The following is an 18,760-nucleotide window of genomic DNA, read 5'->3' as shown; positions in this document are numbered from 1 at the left end:
CTGTGTGAGGGCAGTAAGGGGGCATTATACTGTGTGGGGACACTAAGGGGCATTCTACTGTGTGGAGCAGTAAAGGGACATAACTACTGTGTGGGGGCACTAAGGGGGCATCCTATTGTGTGTTCACAGCAAAGGGGAATAACTACTGTGTGGGGGCAGTAAGGGAGCATTCTACTGTGTGGGGGCACTAAGGGGGCATAAGTACTGTGTGGGGGCACAAAGGGGCCATTCTACTGTGTGTTGGTAGTAAAGGGGCATAACTACTGTGTGAGGGCACTATGTGGGAAGAACTACTGTGTGGGGGCACAAAGGGGGCATAACTACTGTGTGGGGGCACTATGGGGGCATAACTACTGTGTGGGGCACAAAGGGGGCATAACTACTGTATGAGGGCACTATGGGGGCATACCTAATGTGTGGGGGCACAAAGGGAGCATAACTAATGTGTGAAGGCACTATGGGGGCATAATTACTGTGTGGGGGCACAAAGGGAGCATAACTACTGTATGAGGGCACTATGGGGACATAACTACTGTGTGGGGCCATAAGGGGGCACTAAGATGGAATAACTACTGCATGGCGCACTAAGGGGACATATAGGACCCGGGTGGCATTTTGGAAATAAACTCGACTCCCCCTCCCCCCCCCCCTGCTAGTAAGAATTTTAGTTTCATAATTTTTTTTACATAACCGAGTGGGTGAGAGGGTTGTATTGTGAGTGTGGGCAGTCTTGAACTGGCTGGGGAGGGGGGAGATCCGAGTCTTGTTAAAAAAATATCTGCTTTAATTTGGAACAAGCCTTTTCTAGTTATGCCCCTATGGGTATATATACTTTTGCAATTTTTTTTAAAGCATCTGAAATTAAATAGAATGTCTCCCACCGTTTTGTGTCCATAGCTCGTATGCATATCTCTGCGTCTCCGTGGTGACAGACCACAAACAGACCCGGCGTAGTCGGGTCCTGCAAGTCATTTGTTACTTTTCTTCTGCCCATTATTTTACTAACCTACAGACAGCAGAGGCGGGACAGATGGAAGCGGGTAACACATGACTGCAGGATCGGGTAGTCTGTAAGCATTGACGTATAGGTCTGCATAGAAGCTGTATACGCAAAATAAGCTTTTACATCAGGATTATACATATTTTTTATTTCAGATGCGCTGGAGTAAATAAAAAAAAAATGAATGCACAAAGTATTCATACCCTTCAATATGGGAAAGAAGAGCAGGGCTCTGAAATATTTTGTTTGAAATTCAGCTTCTGAGCGTGAAGTGTATGAACATCCCCGGCGGTGTGAGACACTCTTCCTTCAGCGGTAACAGATTGTGCTGATAACAGATGTATCTATAAAACGCGTTGTGGGTAACGCACGTGGCCCTCACATCACAGTCACTGCACCCAAAGGAGACCCCGGGGATGAAGCAGCTTACCGCCTCCAACACCCATAGCAATTAATGGACTGGCGAGGGTCATAAAGTAAATGTGATTCTCCTTCCGCTGCATGGAGGAGACGACAAACAGAACATTAAAGACTCCCGCAGGAGACACTTCCAGTTACATACTGCCGAGCAGCCGTGAGATCCAGTAACGACACCGGGCTTAACGATTTACAATATGTTTCTCATGTAGGGGGTAGCATCCCCGCTAACCATGCACATCCAAAATCTGAAAAGCGTTCCTTTCCTTAAAGGGGTTATCCCATGACTAATGTAAACAATGAAAATCAGACATCATACAGTACAGGGCAATCTCCTTCTAACAAAGCTGGAACCAGCCCTGTACCTCACATGGATCCAGAGATCTCCACATTCATTGCTCTTCTAGATTTATATCAGGCTGGCAGCTCAAGGGGCGTGTCTTTTCTGCTGCAGCTAAGGGGGTGTGTCCATGCTCTCCCTATCACAGCTCAGGGGGCGTGTCTCAGCTCTCCCTATCACAGCTCCGGAGGCGTGTCTCAGCTCTCCCTATCACAGCTCAGGAGGCAGCTGAAGGATGAAACTGAGCATGTGCGGCCATCTCAGTGAGTAGGACAAAGAAATAGGAAAAAAACAAACAGCAGGTGGCGCTGTACAGATAGATTTTATTGAATAACTCAGTGGCTATGCAAAATTTTTTATTACATGCAAGTACAAAATAATTCAGATCCAGGGGCTTGTTTCAAAACTGTAGAATATTTTTCGTGGGACAACCTTATAACCTGTGATGTTATAAGGCATCATATGACCTCCTTTATAGTCCATTTTTATTGCTCCAGTGCATCTAAAATGAAATATAAAGCAACTTTTCAAATAATTGCGATTAAAAATCTCCTACCCTCTTGTGCATACAGCTCCTAGGCAGAACTATGGGTCTCCATGGTTACAGACTACAAACCTTGTCTGAGTAGTCTGATCCTGCAGTCACATCTGTCCCCACTTTTTGCTTATGGACAGTGAGAAGGTTAGGGGGTACTCCACCGTGTCTCCCGTCAGCTCCCTCCTGCTTCTTTGTTTTGGAGGCAGCATGGTTGGCCATATTTAACAGTATAAGCTAGCCCGCACAGCAAGTTCAAAGAGAAGCTCCGACTCTGGGGGACTTGGCAAGATCATGTATTGTAGATTTATGTGACAGATTTATTTGAATGAGTGTGGTGTAATACCACATGTCTCCTCTAGAGGGTGCTGCAGGGAAAACATGTGGTTACCGGCAGCGTCCTCTGGTGATCTCCGCTGATCATGGTGGGTTACAGCATCTAGACAAGCGTTACTCAGCTGCTCCCCACATTAACTGCATTTATAGTGAGTTTCTTGTGTAATGAAAAGTTCGGCAGCTTAATAACATACATTGAGTGCCAATTCCTCAACATTTCAAGACCTCTGCTTACTGTCAGTGAATAGGATCATTCTCGTTTACCTCCCAATCTAATATTTCCTGCGGCCGAGGGTTTCACACTATTGTATCCACTGTGGGTGAAATCCAGCAGGAGCACATGCAATAACACTGCTGGAGCCTATATTATTCCTCTTAGAAATGTATCAGTAAACTGACGACTGGGTGTTAATGTTCCACTAATGGTCCGATATTGTCAGCGCTGATCGGACAGTGTCAGAGCATGTAGCAACACAGCCAGATGAAACAAACTACATTTCCAGGAGGAGTAATAAAGGAACCTCTGCATTGGGTTGGGTGAGAATTTCTTTAGGAGGCCATATTAGCTGTCAACAAACCTTCAAGGAGAAAAAAACTAATAAAATGACTGGATAGAATTAAAAAAAAATTAAAATATGTGACGGATGTGACATCTCAAGGATTTACATTTTTTGGGGGATTTTCGGATTTTAAGGAAAATGTCCCTTTAAGATTTAGTTTTTCTGGACCTACGCATCATAGCCACACATCCAGCAATACTGATGTATGACAATCATATTTCAGTTTATATTTCTAACTTGAGCTCGGTTTATGAATATAATACCAGAGCTACAGTTAAGACTGACACTTACATAAGCAGAGCAGTAGAAAAATGCTGAAATACTGACTATCGAAGGTTGTCACCTATGAGAGCAAGAGACGCATGCGCAGCCTCCTCTACATTCTGAAAGCCACCAAATCAGGCAGGACAGGGGTTGGGGGACCTCGTATTCTTGACATAGGTGTGGGTCCCAGAGGTGCATTTATCAGACATTTATGGCATATCCTGTAGAAATGCTATAAATGTCTGAGATTAGAATTAAAGGGGAAATGCCAGACTAAGACCACCACTAAGACCCCCCATGGATCCTGCAGACAGGACGATCTGATCTCTGCTTCCAGCAGTGAGAGGATCCTGAATTGGCGGTATTATGCAGGAATCTACTGGGTTCACCAAGCTTGGGCATTGTGGTCATGTGACCATACACCAATCATGGACATGCCCTTTATGTTTTATAGCTTCACACATCCATAGAGTTACGTGATAACATACTGTCCACTTGTAGTCACCACTAGGGGGAGCTCTAATAAATCAATCATCAGCAAGCCCCTAAGTTGCTTATGCATTTATGGCATTATCTACCGCAATATCATACCACAATATTGCAATGCCTAGTGGTTGTTCATCCCACCTTTGGGACCCTCACCCATTGAAATCACCAGAGAGGTAGAAGGAGCAGGCACAACTGCAGATTTTAATGTAAACTGCTACCTCCGCTGGCTGGGTATATCCGAATCATGGACGTCCCCTTGAAGGGGTTAAACCTTCTCCATCTTGTAAACAAAAAAAATTATAAAATGAACAAAAAGGTTTCTTGTCCCATCACAGGATCGGCTAGTGCACCATTCCCCGTTTACTCGCTTGTTCTTAAGGGTTCACCCCCCTCTCCGCCATCATGATTAATGGAGTATAGAGCGGGGGGGGGGGGGGGTGGAGGGTAATACACAGAGCGCCATTTCATTGTCCTGGGAATACAGCGAATGGTCAAATACCATGAAAAGATTGATGTTTGATGCTCGCTAAGTAACTATGGCCGAGCACGCGTTTTTTTCTCCTGTTAATAATAAAATCTGGGACATAACTTTGAGGCAAACGCTTCGAAGATTTATACAGGAGGAGAGGCCACAATATCTCAGCATCCTGTAAACAGGGGCCACGTCTATAGAAAAAGGGGCCCCGGGAAAAAAAAGATCATCTCAAAAGGTAGAAATAACACAAATAGAAAGCTTTTCCCCTGTAGTGAAAAATAATACTGTACAATAATATAATACTACCACATAGCGCAGCCCTGTTCATACTGTACAATAATATAATACTACCACATAGCGCAGCCCTGTTCATACTGTACAATAATATAATACTACCACATAGCGCAGCCCTGTTCATACTGTACAATAATATAATACTGCCACATAGCGCAGCCCTGTTCATACTGTACAATAATATAATACTACCACATAGCGCAGCCCTGTTCATACTGCACAATAATATAATACTACCACATAGCGCAGCCCTGTTCATACTGTACAATAATATAATACTACCACATAGTGCAGCCCTGTTCATACTGTACAATAATATAATACTACCACATAGCGCAGCCCTGTTCATACTGTACAATAATATAATACTACCACATAGCGCAGCCCTGTTCATACTGCACAATAATATAATACTACCACATAGCGCAGCCCTGTTCATACTGTACAATAATATAATACTACCACATAGTGCAGCCCTGTTCATACTGTACAATAATATAATACTACCACATAGCGCAGCCCTGTTCATACTGTACAATAATATAATACTACCACATAGCGCAGCCCTGTTCATACTGCACAATAATATAATACTACCACATAGCGCAGCCCTGTTCATACTGTACAATAATATAATACTACCACATAGCGCAGCCCTGTTCATACTGTACAATAATATAATACTACCACATAGCGCAGCCCTGTTCATACTGTAAAATAATATAATACTACCACATAGCGCAGCCCTGTTCATACTGTACAATAATATAATACTACCACATAGCGCAGCCCTGTTCCTACTGTACAATAATATAATACTACCACATAGCGCAGCCCTGTTCATACTGTACAATAATATAATACTACCACATAGCGCAGCCCTGTTCATACTGTAAAATAATATAATACTACCACATAGCGCAGCCCTGTTCATACTGTACAATAATATAATACTACCACATAGCGCAGCCCTGTTCATACTGTACAATAATATAATACTACCACATAGCGCAGCCCTGTTCATACTGTAAAATAATATAATACTACCACATAGCGCAGCCCTGTTCATACTGTACAATAATATAATACTACCACATAGCGCAGCCCTGTTCCTACTGTACAATAATATAATACTACCACATAGTGCAGCCCTGTTCATACTGTACAATAATATAATACTACCACATAGCGCAGCCCTGTTCATACTGTACAATAATATAATACTACCACATAGCGCAGCCCTGTTCATACTGTACAATAATATAATACTACCACATAGCGCAGCCCTGTTCATACTGTACAATAATATAATACTACCACATAGCGCAGCCCTGTTCATACTGCACAATAATATAATACTACCACATAGCGCAGCCCTGTTCATACTGTACAATAATATAATACTACCACATAGCGCAGCCCTGTTTATACTGTACAATAATATAATACTACCACATAGCGCAGCCCTGTTCCTACTGTACAATAATATAATACTACCACATAGCGCAGCCCTGTTCATACTGTACAATAATATAATACTACCACATAGCGCAGCCCTGTTCATACTGTACAATAATATAATACTACCACATAGCGCAGCCCTGTTCATACTGCACAATAATATAATACTACCACATAGCGCAGCCCTGTTCATACTGTACAATAATATAATACTACCACATAGCGCAGCCCTGTTCATACTGTACAATAATATAATACTACCACATAGCGCAGCCCTGTTCATACTTTACAATAATATAATACTACCACATAGCGCAGCCCTGTTCATACTGTACAATAATATAATACTACCACATAGCGCAGCCCTGTTTATACTGTAAAATAATATAATACTACCACATAGCGCAGCCCTGTTCATACTGTACAATAATATAATACTACCACATAGCGCAGCCCTGTTCCTACTGTACAATAATATAATACTACCACATAGCGCAGCCCTGTTCATACTGCACAATAATATAATACTACCACATAGCGCAGCCCTGTTCATACTGTACAATAATATAATACTACCACATAGCGCAGCCCTGTTCATACTGTAAAATAATATAATACTACCACATAGCGCAGCCCTGTTCATACTGTACAATAATATAATACTACCACATAGCGCAGCCCTGTTCATACTGTACAATAATATAATACTACCACATAGCGCAGCCCTGTTCATACTGTACAATAATATAATACTACCACATAGCGCCGCCCTGTTCATACTGTACAATAATATAATACTACCACATAGTGCAGCCCTGTTCATACTGTACAATAATATAATACTACCACATAGTGCAGCCCTGTTCATACTGTACAATAATATAATACTACCACATAGCGCAGCCCTGTTCATACTGTACAATAATATAATACTACCACATAGCGCAGCCCTGTTCATACTGTACAATAATATAATACTACCACATAGCGCAGCCCTGTTCATACTGTACAATAATATAATACTACCACATAGCGCAGCCCTGTTCATAGTGTACAATAATATAATACTACCACATAGTGCAGCCCTGTTCATACTGTACAATAATATAATACTACCACATAGTGCAGCCCTGCTCATACTGTACAATAATATAATACTACCACATAGTGCAGCCCTGTTCATACTGTACAATAATATAATACTACCACATAGCGCAGCCCTGTTCATACTGTACAATAATATAATACTACCACATAGCGCAGCCCTGTTCATACTGTACAATAATATAATACTACCACATAGCGCAGCCCTGTTCATAGTGTACAATAATATAATACTACCACATAGTGCAGCCCTGTTCATACTGTACAATAATATAATACTACCACATAGTGCAGCCCTGCTCATACTGTACAATAATATAATACTACCACATAGTGCAGCCCTGTTCATACTGTACAATAATATAATACTACCACATAGCGCAGCCCTGTTCATACTGTACAATAATATAATACTACCACATAGCGCAGCCCTGTTCATACTGTACAATAATATAATACTACCACATAGTGCAGCCCTGTTCATACTGTACAATAATATAATACTACCACATAGCGCAGCCCTGTTCATACTGTACAATAATATAATACTACCACATAGTGCAGCCCTGTTCATACTGTACAATAATATAATACTACCACATAGTGCAGCCCTGTTCATACTGTACAATAATATAATACTGCCACATAGCGCAGCCCTGTTCATACTTTACAATAATATAATACTACCACATAGCGCAGCCCTGTTCATACTGTACAATAATATAATACTACCACATAGTGCAGCCCTGTTCATACTGTACATGCAGTCAGGTAGTAACGCAATATATGTGCCTCCAACTGCATGTATATGGTTGTGTATATGATGATGTAGTGTATATGCATGCAGGTGAATGGACTGTGTCCTGTAAGCAAATATATGTATGTATTAAACATGTATTCATGGGTACATAAGTTTATCTACTGTATATGTCTGCATTTGTATATGTCCTATGTTTGTAAGATTATATGTTGTAGTGTTTATTCTGCATATGTATGATTATCTATGTATTTTCTTATTTACTATATATGTTTCTGTACTATATATGTACTGCACATGTTTGTCGCCTCATATATGTATTCATGTACTTACTATATATGTATCTGTACGATATGTGTGTGTAGTTACTGGGGGGATTCGCCCTGGTAGGCAGGGTAAGCGGACGCAGTACAGTTCTTTACCAGACTTTAGTGTTTATTCACACTCGTCAGGTTTCACAGAACAGAAAACAACTTCACCTTGGTTTTAAGTCCTGGTGTTCAGTTCACACCATGCTGCGAGTACCGCGTACAGAGATCAAGTCCTGGTGTTCAGTCCAGACCGTGCTGCGAGTACCGCGTACAGAGATCAAGTCCTGGTGTGTGTTCACACCTTGCCACAGATCTGATCAAAGGGTTCAAGTCCTGAACATCGTCGACCTGTCCTCCCAGAAAGGTCTCAAACAGGCATCCAAGCACAAGCACAGCCGCCCTCCCCACGCTCTAGCTGCTTTTAATGAGAGTTGTGAGCCCGCAAAGCCCGGACCGTCCCGTGAGATCCGGTCCAGTGCTTGACCTCACCTGACTGTCAACCAGTCTCAGCAGCACAGGCTGGGAGGAAAATATCTCTCTGTCACAATACTGTATATGTCTGTATGATTATATATGTATCTGTACTATATATGTGTATGTACTGTGTGTGTATATATACTGTATATATGTGTGTATGTACTGTATATATATGTATTTGTGTATTTACTATATATGTATCTGTACTATATATGTGTATGTACTGTGTGTGTGTATATATACTGTATATATGTGTGTATGTACTGTGTGTATATATACTGTATATATGTGTGTATGTACTGTATATATATGTATTTGTGTATTTACTATACATGTATCTGTACTATATATGTGTATGTACTGTGTGTGTATATATACTGTATATATGTGTGTATGTACTGTGTGTATATATACTGTATATATGTGTGTATGTACTGTGTGTATATATACTGTATATATGTGTATGTACTGTGTGTATATATACTGTATATATGTGTGTATGTACTGTGTGTGTGTATATACTGTATATATGTGTGTATGTACTGTGTGTATATATACTGTATATATGTGTGTATGTACTGTGTGTATATATACTGTATATATGTGTGTATGTACTGTGTGTATATATACTGTATAATGTGTGTATGTACTGTGTGTATATATACTGTATATATGTGTGTATGTACTGTGTGTGTGTATATACTGTATATATGTGTGTATGTACTGTGTGTATATATACTGTATATATGTGTGTATGTACTGTGTGTATATATACTGTATAATGTGTGTATGTACTGTGTGTATATATACTGTATAATGTGTGTATGTACTGTGAATATATGTATTTGTGTATTTACTATATATGAATCTGTACTATATAGGTGTATGTACTGTGTGTGTGTATATATATATATACTGTATATATGTGTGTATGTACTGTATATATATGTATATGTGTATTTACTATATATGTATCTGTACTATATAGGTGTATGTACTGTGTGTGTGTATATATATATATACTGTATATATGTGTTTATGTACTGTATATATAAGATTATATATGTATATGTGTATTTACTATATATGTAGCTGTACTATATAGGTGTATGTGCTGAATATCCCTGTTTTTATCTACTATATGTTTAACCAGGAAACCTCCTGGATTTGCTGCTGTTTATAAAAATATATTCACACACAACCCCCATCATCTGCCCAATGTACATCATCCTATCAGTCAGCTACAAGAAGCAAACAGCCAGTGACGGAGGAGATATACGGTACATTAATAAAAGCAGAAGAAGAACGATCTTCTCCGCCAGAATTACACATTTATCCGACTAACTGGCGGCGTCCATACAGCAGAGGGAGGATATTGATCTGCTGAGCTGCAGTGAAATCCGCACCAAACCCCCTGAAGATGTAAGTGATATCATTTACTGTATGTATATATAGAAAGGCTCCCACCAGTCACTACGCCCCCAGTGGTGGGGACACATAACTGCACACTCCACCGCTGAATCTGCCTCTGTGTGATGTGGAGTTTGCTGTGGGTTTAACCCTATAACTTGTGAAGGGTGAACATGCATAACATGCCCAATACTTCTCACAGTCTAGGAGCGAAGGAGCCTGGACTCCAAACCGATACATCTGCGCTGATACACTGCAGCAAACAGGACAGGAGAGAGATTTGTGCGGCATTTCGCCTGGCAGAGGATTGTCTAGACTGGATACGACTGTAACAAACTCTCAGCTGTGAGAAGTACTAGGTCTATATGGACGTAAACATCAATGCTCCAATTCACTGACAGCAAGCAGAGATCTTGAAGATTGTGAAGAACTGAAATAACACCTATTAGAAAGTTGGAGATGTTTTCCTTATACAATAATTTAACTTCATTTCCGTGAAATAATTGGATCCAATTGGTTTAATGAAAGCGATGTTTAACCCCCCCACCCCCACCCCGACCCAGACGCATTAACGGCGCCAAACACTTTGAAAGCTGCAGTTAAAATCTGACAAGCCATTGAAAAGGTAAAGTATTAATATTCATGCAAAATATGCAAATATGACATTTCCAACGAACAAAGGAATAAAACGGAATGCACTGGAAGCTCTGGAGTACATGGCTCGGGTATGAAGGCACTTGCAGTCTACATACAGGTGGTCCCATGTGGCTCGTGACTCCCCCAAAAAACCCAATGGGAATGAGACAGATCTGCACTCTCGTCACTACCCTAGATACCACACATCTGCTCTGATCGAAGAGATCCGTTATAAATTGCTTCTGCCTAATTTCTGACTGTAGAGACTGGCACAGGAAGTGACAGCTGCATCCAAGTAGCCTCTGATTGGCTGCTCCAATGTCACTTCCTGTTGGCGTAGGAGAGGGAAATGTAGGGCCCATGAAGAGATAAATGTGTGGTATTATAGGGGAAATGTGACTGCAGGGTGGGCACTCCGATTTTATGGCCAGTGCTATCATTGTCGTAACTAGAAATGACTGGGCCCTACAACAAATTTTTGAATGGCGTCCCCCCCCCCTTCCACAGCAACCCCCTCCTCCCGTACAACCTTCACTCCTGCAGCTAATCAACATCTCTCTCTCTACATTTTTCCTACATGTATATACTATATGTCCATACCTAGCAACCTTTAGGTTAGTAAAATCGAGGCATCCGAAACCCAGCCCTTGGGAACGGCCCAACTCCACCCAGGAACACCCATTTGTTGGTGTGGATATTGTCAGCCACGCCCATTTTTGGCCCAGGACAGCCCAAATTTGCCAGGACTGTCTGAAAATCAAGAACAGTCCCTGCAAATTTGGGACAGTTGGTAACTATGCATTTCATGTCACTGTATATAATGTCATTGTATAATACTGTTGAGAGGTCCCTGACAATAAAATCTTTTAGACCTCCTCCTGGGTGGGCCCCTTCTGAGTTTGGGCCCCTAAGCAGCCGCTTCCCCTGCTTCTCCTATAGCTACGCCCTTGACTGGTGCCAAAAACGATGAGGTAAGTTGTACAATTTGGAACAATTGTTTGGTATCATAAGGTCACAGAACATAGGATTATCCTGAGATGTCAACCAGGTTGGCCAGGGTTACAAAGGGTGAGGCTTACATCTGAAAGAATGGTGTCAAATATGAGAAGTCACCTTCACCTGACTGATCCTCTAACTGCATCCATTCTGACACTTGATGGTCCCCAGCCATGCACAGAATTACTACTCAACCAATCACTAGAGCAGTGGTGATCAGTCTCAGGTAGTAATTGGGTGAGCAGTCATTTCCTGTGTGTGGAGAGGGACCAGGAAGTAGAGGTAGGTCATCACTGCAGACAGTGACTGGATGAGCAGTCATTTCTGGTTTGTGGATAGGGACCAGGAAGTAGAGGTAGGTCATCACTGCAGACAGTGACTGGATGAGCAGTCATTTCCTGTGTTTGGAGAGGGGCCAGGAAGTAGAGGTAGGTTCTCACTGCAGACAGTGACTGGATGAGCAGTCATTTCCTGTGTGTGGAGAGGGACCAGGAAGTAGAGGTAGGTCATCACTGCAGACAGTGGCTGGATGAGCAGTCATTTCCTGTGTGTGGAGAGGGACCAGGAAGTAGAGGTAGGTCATCATTGCAGACAGTGACTGGATGAGCAGTCATTTCCTGTGTGTGGAGGGGGGCCAGGAAGTAGAGGTAGGTCATCACTGCAGACAGTGACTGGATGAGCAGTCATTTCCTGTGTGTGGAGAGGGACCAGGAAGTAGAGGTAGGTCATCACTGCAGACAGTGACTGGATGAGCAGTCATTTCCTGTGTGTGGAGAGGGACCAGGAAGTAGAGGTAGGTCATCACTGCAGACCGTGACTGGATGAGCAGTCATTTCCTGTGTGTGGAGAGGGACCAGGAAGTAGAGGTAGGTCATCACTGTGGATAGTGATTGGCTGAGTGGCGTTTTAGACCTGTTCAGAAGGACCAGGAAGTAGAGACCAGTGAGAGACCAGGAAATGTCTGAACAGCAGCAACGGGGGATCGGTAAGGTGAACCAATCACTGGGTGAGGCAGGTCACCATGGTGGACAGTGATTGGCTCAATGGTCATTGCCTGTGAATCGAGAGGAACCAGAAAGAAGAAACCAGCAGGGGATCAGAAAGCATCAGAACAGGGGTAACGGGGGACCAGTAAGATGAACCAATTACTGGCTGAGGTGGGACCAGGAAGTAGAGACCGGTGGAGGGCAGGGAAGAGTTGGGATGGGAGCGGTGGAGGATCGGTAAGGTGAGCATGGCTTATTTTATAATTGATACCATTCTGAGCCCTTTAATGTGTTGGTCATAGTATAAAGAGAGTATAATACAATTTCTCTGGATGGCAGAATGATCTAAAGTGCAGTGTGCAACCCCCTCCCCATACCCTCCTGGAAACAACGGAAAAGAAAGAAATTATAGGCATCTTTTCAGGTCTATTGAATTTTGAAAATTGCTGTGTTGCTCGTGTTTAAAATCCACAGTACGACTAATTACGTGTAGCACTTTCAATGCAGAGTTGTCGGTGGCGATGAGGCAGGAAAATAAATCTTCAGAGAGAGAGCGCACAACATTAACGTTGCGGCGCTGAGTTCTATTTAAAGCGGCGCAGACGTAACCCCTTGTCGCACGGAACAACCTGCAGCAGAGCAGTCATCTCTGAGTGAAGGACACGCAATGGAGAAATTGTTGTTGAGTGCCTCCGGGCAATCAGACAGAAAATAATAATACCAAAAACTCCTCATCGTCCTTGGGCTACGACAAATAAAGCTTGTTCCCGCTGTGAAATGAACAATTGGGATGTTTTATTTTTTGAAGTTTTGTTGCAGTTTTGAAGAATATAAAAATTTATTTAAAGGGGTATTCCAGTAGTGAGAAGTTATCCCCTGTCCTATAACTGTTAGATCAGTTGCATAAATCAGTGGGTGTCCCACCACTGGGACCCCACGGATCATAAGAACAGGGAACCCGTACCTCTTGGGGCCCCAGGAAATGAGTTGAGCATGTGCACTGACACTCCATTCATCTCTAAGGGAGTTCTGGGGACAGCTGAGTACAGCGTTCAGCTATTGTGTTTTCAGAACTCCCATAGAGATTAGGGATGAGCGAACCCGAACTGTATAGTTTGGGTTCGTACCGAATTTTGGGGTGTCCGTGACACGGACCCGAACCCGAACATTTTAGTAAAAGTCCGAGTTCGGGTTCGGTGTTCGTCGTTTTCTTGGCGCTTTTTGAAAGGCTGCAAAGCAGCCAATCAACAAGCGTCATACTACTTGCCCCACGAGGCCATCACAGCCATGCCTACTATTGGCATGGCTGTGATTGGCCAGTGCAGCATGTGACCCAGCCTCTATTTAAGCTGGAGTCACGTAGCACCGCACGTCACTCTGCTGTGCTTAGTGTAGGGAGAGGATGCAGCTGCGACGTTAGGGCGAGATTAGGCAGTGATTAACTCCTCCAAAACACTTAAGTCAGTGATCGATCTACAGCTGTGGATCATTGAACTGCTGCTATTCAATTGCTCACTGTTTTTAGGCTGCCCAGACCGTTTTTCAGTCACTTTTTTCTGGGGTAATCGGCGGCCATTTTGTGTCTTGTGGTGCGCCAGCACAAGCTGCCACCAAGTCCATTTAACCATCAATAGTGTGGTTATTTTTTGGCTATATCCTACATCAGGGGCAAGCTGTCACCAAGTCCATTTAACCATCAATAGTGTGGTTATTTTTTGGCTATATCCTACATCAGGGGCAAGCTGCCACCAAGTCCATTTAACCATCAATAGTGTGGTTATTTTTTGGCTATATCCTACATCAGGGGCAAGCTGCCACCAAGTCCATTTAACCATCAATAGTGTGGTTATTTTTTTGCTATATCCTACATCAGGGGCAAGCTGCCACCAAGTCCATTTAACCATCAATAGTGTGGTTATTTTTTGGCTATATCCTACATCAGGGGCAAGCTGCCACCAAGTCCATTTAACCATCAATAGTGTGGTTATTTTTTTGCTATATCCTACATCAGAGGCAAGCTGCCACCAAGTCCATTTAACCATCAATAGTGTGGTTATTTTTTGGCTATATCCTACATCAGGGGCAAGCTGCCACCAAGTCCATTTAACCATCAATAGTGTGGTTATTTTTTGGCTATATCCTACATCAGGGGCAAGCTGCCACCAAGTCCATTTAACCATCAATAGTGTGGTTATTTTTTGGCTATATCCTACATCAGGGGCAAGCTGCCACCAAGTCCATTTAACCATCAATAGTGTGGTTATTTTTTTGCTATATCCTACATCAGGGGCAAGCTGCCACAAAGTCCATTTAACCATCAATAGTGTGGTTATTTTTTTGCTATATCCTACATCAGGGACAAGCTGTCACCAAGTCCATTTAACCATCAATAGTGTGGTTATTTTTTGGCTATATCCTACATCAGGGGCAAGCTGCCACCAAGTCCATTTAACCATCAATAGTGTGGTTATTTTTTGGCTATATCCTACATCAGGGGCAAGCTGCCACCAAGTCCATTTAACTATCAATAGTGTGGTTATTTTTTGGCTATATCCTACATCAGGGGCAAGCTGCCACCAAGTCCATTTAACCATCAATAGTGTGGTTATTTTTTTTGCTATATCCTACATCAGGGGCAAGCTGTCACCAAGTCCATTTAACCACCAATAGTGTGGTTATTTTTTGCCTATATCCTACATCAGGGGCAAGCTGCCACCAAGTCCATTTAACCATCAATAGTGTGGTTATTTTTTTGCTATATCCTACATCAGGGGCAAGCTGCCACAAAGTCCATTTAACCATCAATAGTGTGGTTATTTTTTTGCTATATCCTACATCAGGGACAAGCTGTCACCAAGTCCATTTAACCATCAATAGTGTGGTTATTTTTTGGCTATATCCTACATCAGGGGCAAGCTGCCACCAAGTCCATTTAACCATCAATAGTGTGGTTATTTTTTGGCTATATCCTACATCAGGGGCAAGCTGCCACCAAGTCCATTTAACTATCAATAGTGTGGTTATTTTTTGGCTATATCCTACATCAGGGGCAAGCTGCCACCAAGTCCATTTAACCATCAATAGTGTGGTTATTTTTTTGCTATATCCTACATCAGGGGCAAGCTGTCACCAAGTCCATTTAACCATCAATAGTGTGGTTATTTTTTGGCTATATCCTACATCAGGGGCAAGCTGCCACCAAGTCCATTTAACCATCAATAGTGTGGTTATTTTTTGGCTATATCCTACATCAGGGGCAAGCTGCCACCAAGTCCATTTAACCATCAATAGTGTGGTTATTTTTTTGCTATATCCTACATCAGGGGCAAGCTGCCACCAAGTACATTTAACCATCAATAGTGTGGTTATTTTTTTGCTATATCCTACATCAGGAGCTTGGCTGTGCTTGCTATTTTATTGAGGGGTGAAATACAATTGCCAAAATAGCAGTACCCTAAATCTGGTGTTTCAGCTGTGGCCAGACAATTGTAATACTGTCTGTTGTCTGGCAAAGGATATATTTTTGTTCTGGGTTGAAATACAATTCCCAACTTAGCAATTTCCTAAAATTAGTGGTTTCTGCTGTATCAGGACTACTTTAAATCTATTCATTAAAAGGGTATATTAGATTCAAGGTGCTGATAGGGTCATTCTCAATAACTTCACACACACGCTACTGTGCATATCCAAGTCTAATTCTGTCCGTAAACGTATACCTGTCACCCAGCGCCTAAATAATAGGCCTCAAATTTATATTCAGCTAAATCTGTGGTTATTGCTGTAGCTGGTCAAGTTATTTTGTGTCCGTCAAAGCACAGTTTTTGTTCTGGGTTGAAATACAATTCCCAACTTAGCAATTTCCTAAATTAGTGGTTTCTGCTGTATCAGGCCTACTTTAAATCTATCCCTAAAAGGGTATATTAGATTCAAGGTGCTGATAGGGTCATTCTCAATAACTTCACACACACGCTACTGTGCATATCCAAGTCTAATTCTGTCCGTAAACGTATACCTGTCACCCAGCGCCTAAATAATAGGCCTCAAATTTATATTCAGCTAAATCTGTGGTTATTGCTGTAGCTGGTCAAGTTATTTTGTGTCCGTCAAAGCACAGTTTTTGTTCTGGGTTGAAATACAATTCCCAACCTAGCAATTTCCTAAATAAGTGGTTTCTGCTGTATCAGGCCTACTTTAAATCTATCCCTAAAAAGGTATATTAGATTCAAGGTGCTGATAGGGTCATTCTCAATAACTTCACACACACGCTACTGTGCATATCCAAGTCTAATTCTGTCCGTAAACGTATACCTGTCACCCAGCGCCTAAATACTAGGCCTCAAATTTATATTCAGCTAAATCTGTGGTTATTGCTGTAGCTGGTCAAGTTATTTTGTGTCCGTCAAAGCACAGTTTTTGTTCTGGGTTGAAATACAATTCCCAACTTAGCAATTTCCTAAATTAGTGGTTTCTGCTGTATCAGGCCTACTTTAAATCTATCCCTAAAAGGGTATATTAGATTCAAGGTGCTGATAGGGTCATTCTCAATAACTTCACACACACGCTACTGTGCATATCCAAGTCTAATTCTGTCCGTAAACGTATACCTGTCACCCAGCGCCTAAATACTAGGCCTCAAATTTATATTCAGCTAAATCTGTCATTACTGCTGTGCCTGTATTAGTGTAATACGGTACCTAAATAGATAACCAGATAGTGTTAGGTGTCTGTAAAAAAAGGCCTGAATTTGAATTCAATACATTGGGCCAAATAATATTTTTCTTATTGTGGTGAACGGTAACAATGAGGAAAACATCTAGTAAGGGACGTGGACGCGGACATGGTCGTGGTGGTGTTAGTGGACCCTCTGGTGCTGGGAGAGGACGTGGTCGTTCTGCCACAGCCACACGTCCTAGTGAACCAACTACCTCAGGTCCCAGTAGCCGCCAGAATTTACAGCGATATTTGGGGGGGCCCAATGCCGTTCTAAGGATGGTAAGGCCTGAGCAGGTACAGGCATTAGTCAATTGGGTGGCCGACAGTGGATCCAGCACGTTCACATTATCTCCCACCCAGTCTTCTGCAGAAAGCGCACAGATGGCGCATGAAAACCAAGCCCATCAGTCTGTCACATCACCCCCATGCATATCAGGGAAACAGGGTTTCCCAAGGGCATCCACCTAGCCTTTCCCCAGGGGTGGAAGAGATAGAATGCACTAACGCACAACCACTTATGTTTCCTGATGATGAGGACATGGGAATACCACCTCAGCACGTCTCTGATGATGACGAAACACAGGTGCCAACTGCTGCGTCTTTCTGCAGTGTGCAGACTGAACAGGAGGTCAGGGATCAAAACTGGGTGGAAGACGATGCAGGGGACGATGAGGTCCTAGACCCCACATGGAATGAAGGTCGTGCCACTGACTTTCACAGTTCGGAGGAAGAGGCAGTGGTGAGACCGAGCCAACAGCGTAGCAAAAGAGGGAGCAGTGGGCAAAAGCAGAACACCCGCCGCCAAGAGACTCCGTCTGCTACTGACCGCCGTCATCTGGGACCGAGCACCCCAAAGGCAGCTTCAAGGAGTTCCCTGGCATGGCACTTCTTCAAACAATGTGCTGACGACAAGACCCGAGTGGTTTGCACGCTGTGCCATCAGAGCCTGAAGCGAGGCATTAACGTTCTGAACCTTAGCACAACCTGCATGACCAGGCACCTGCATGCAAAGCATGAACTGCAGTGGAGTAAACACCTTAAAAACAAGGAAGTCACTCAGGCTCCCCCTGCTACATCTTCTGCTGCTGCCGCCTCGGCCTCTTCTGCTGCTGCTGCCGCCGCCTCTTCCTCCGCCTCTGGAGGAATGTTGGCACCTGCCGCCCAGCAAACATGGGATGTACCACCAACACCACCACCTG

At 42.7% G+C, this 18,760-nt stretch overlaps 1 protein-coding gene across 2 annotated transcripts in view; it reads right to left on the bottom strand.

Annotated features, from left to right (window-relative positions):
* The window catches only part of DLG2 (discs large MAGUK scaffold protein 2), a 1,330,756-nt gene that overhangs the window by 57,098 nt on the left and 1,254,898 nt on the right, over positions 1 to 18,760 (bottom strand). The gene's annotated exons all lie outside the window — the stretch shown is intronic.

The sequence above is a fragment of the Bufo bufo genome, chromosome 3 (assembly GCF_905171765.1).
Source record: "Bufo bufo chromosome 3, aBufBuf1.1, whole genome shotgun sequence".
Taxonomy (NCBI): Eukaryota; Metazoa; Chordata; class Amphibia; order Anura; family Bufonidae; genus Bufo; species Bufo bufo.
This window is presented reverse-complemented; position numbering and strand designations above follow the sequence as displayed.